This window comes from Eleutherodactylus coqui, chromosome 13 (genome assembly GCF_035609145.1).
Source record: "Eleutherodactylus coqui strain aEleCoq1 chromosome 13, aEleCoq1.hap1, whole genome shotgun sequence".
NCBI lineage: Eukaryota > Metazoa > Chordata > Amphibia > Anura > Eleutherodactylidae > Eleutherodactylus > Eleutherodactylus coqui.
This window is the reverse complement of record NC_089849.1, coordinates 77,569,221-77,571,720: the sequence shown is the minus strand read 5'-3', so window position 1 is coordinate 77,571,720 and position 2,500 is coordinate 77,569,221. Positions and strand designations below refer to the sequence as shown.

At 41.7% G+C, this 2,500-nt stretch overlaps 2 non-coding genes across 2 annotated transcripts; both read right to left on the bottom strand.

The window, feature by feature from the left end:
* Nucleotides 1-188: 188 nt before the first annotated feature.
* Nucleotides 189-270, bottom strand: TRNAL-AAG (transfer RNA leucine (anticodon AAG)). Its single transcript has one exon. It is a non-coding gene; the product is annotated as a tRNA-Leu (tRNA).
* A 1,033-nt stretch (nucleotides 271-1,303) lies between these two features.
* Nucleotides 1,304-1,385, bottom strand: TRNAL-UAG (transfer RNA leucine (anticodon UAG)). The gene has a single exon. It is a non-coding gene; the product is annotated as a tRNA-Leu (tRNA).
* Nucleotides 1,386-2,500: the final 1,115 nt, after the last annotated feature.

Below are 2,500 nucleotides of genomic sequence, written 5' to 3'. Positions count from 1 at the left end.
AGCTAGCGCATCAGGGTAGCTTAATCTGTGCCATAACATCTTGGGAATATTATCAAAAGCCTTTTCTCATACAGTTTGTTCAGTTTCAGAAAAGGCCAAGAAGTCCATTTCTGAGCATCATCAAAAGCAACTTCTTCTGACCACTAAAATGTTCAGAAAGCAACTTGAGAGCTTTCAAAGTTGAAAACTGGCAGCAGTGGGAATCGAACCCACGCCTCCAAAGAGACTGGAGTCTTAATCCAGCGCCTTAGACCGCTCGGCTATGCTACCATGAAAAAGTGGATAATTTTGGATCAAAATGTCCAAGAGATTTCATAAAGAACATTTCTCCTGGCAAGAAGTCCTTTTCCAGTATTTGATTTAAAAAGAAGAATTGTTGCTGCATTCGAGCTGAATATTTAATGATGGCAGCAGAAGGCTGAAAATGCATTCCTACAGTTAGAAAGGAAGCAAACGCAAGTGAGTTCAACAGTATTACCGCACTACTGCTTTTTCAGATGTTCCTAGGCTATTGAAGGCTTTGAAGTGCAAGATCGTGGAGTGCGCCTAATGTCTACTTAGCTAGCACACCAGGGTAGCTTAATCTGTGCCAAAACATCTTGGGAATATCATCAAAGGCCTTTTCTCATACAGTTTGTTCAGTTTCAGAAAAGGCCAAGAAGTCCATTTCTGAGCATCATCAAAAGCAACTTCTTCTGACCACTAAAATGTTCAGAAAGCAACTTGAGAGCTTTCAAAGTTGAAAACTGGCAGCAGTTGGATTCGAACCCACGCCTCCAAAGAGACTGGAGCCTAAATCCAGCGCCTTAGACCGCTCGGCCATGCTACCATGAAAAAGTGGATAATTTTGGATCAAAATGTCCAAGAGATTTCATAAAGAACATTTCTCCTGGCAAGAAGTCCTTTTCCAGTATTTGATTTAAAAAGAATTGTTGCTGCATTCGAGCTGAATATTTAATGATGGCAGCAGAAGGCTGAAAATGCATTCCTCCAGTTAGAAAGGAAGCAAACGCAAGTGAGTTCAACAGTATTACCGCACTACTGCTTTTTCAGATGTTCCTAGGCTATTGAAGGCTTTGAAGTGCAAGATCGTGGAGTGCGCCTAATGTCTACTTAGCTAGCACATCAGGGTAGCTTAATCTGTGCCAAAACATCTTGGGAATATCATCAAAGGCCTTTTCTCATACAGTTTGTTCAGTTTCAGAAAAGGCCAAGAAGTCCATTTCTGAGCATCATCAAAAGCAACTTCTTCTGACCACTAAAATGTTCAGAAAGCAACTTGAGAGCTTTCAAAGTTGAAAACTGGCAGCAGTGGGATTCGAACCCACGCCTCCAAAGAGACTGGAGCCTAAATCCAGCGCCTTAGACCGCTCGGCCATGCTACCATGAAAAAGTGGATCATTTTGGATCAAAATGTCCAAGAGATTTCATAAAGAACATTTGTCCTGGCAAGAAGTCCTTTTCCAGTATTTGATTTAAAAAGAAGAATTATTGCTGCATTCGAGCTGAATATTTAATGATAGCAGCAGAAGGCTGAAAATGCATTCCTACAGTTAGAAAGGAAGCAAACGCAAGTGAGTTCAACAGTATTACCGCACTACTGCTTTTTCAGATGTTCCTAGGCTATTGAAGGCTTTGAAGTGCAAGATCGTGGAGTGCGCCTAATGTCTACTTAGCTAGCGCATCAGGTAGCTTAATCTGTGCCATAACATCTCGGGAATATTATCAAAAGCCTTTTCTCATACAGTTTGTTCAGTTTCAGAAAAGGCCAAGAAGTCCATTTCTGAGCATCATCAAAAGCAACTTCTTCTGACCACTAAAATGTTCAGAAAGCAACTTGAGAGCTTTCAAAGTTGAAAACTGGCAGCAGTGGGATTCGTACCCACGCCTCCAAAGAGACTGGAGTCTTAATCCAGCGCCTTAGACCGCTCGGCTATGCTACCATGAAAAAGTGGATAATTTTGGATCAAAATGTCCAAGAGATTTCATAAAGAACATTTCTCCTGGCAAGAAGTCCTTTTCCAGTATTTGATTTAAAAAGAAGAATTGTTGCTGCATTCGAGCTGAATATTTAATGATGGCAGCAGAAGGCTGAAAATGCATTCCTCCAGTTAGAAAGGAAGCAAACGCAAGTGAGTTCAACAGTATTACCGCACTACTGCTTTTTCAGATGTTCCTAGGCTATTGAAGGCTTTGAAGTGCAAGATCGTGGAGTGCGCCTAATGTCTACTTAGCTAGCACACCAGGGTAGCTTAATCTGTGCCAAAACATCTTGGGAATATCATCAAAGGCCTTTTCTCATACAGTTTGTTCAGTTTCAGAAAAGGCCAAGAAGTCCATTTCTGAGCATCATCAAAAGCAACTTCTTCTGACCACTAAAATGTTCAGAAAGCAACTTGAGAGCTTTCAAAGTTGAAAACTGGCAGCAGTTGGATTCGAACCCACGCCTCCAAAGAGACTGGAGCCTAAATCCAGCGCCTTAGACCGCTCGGCCATGCTA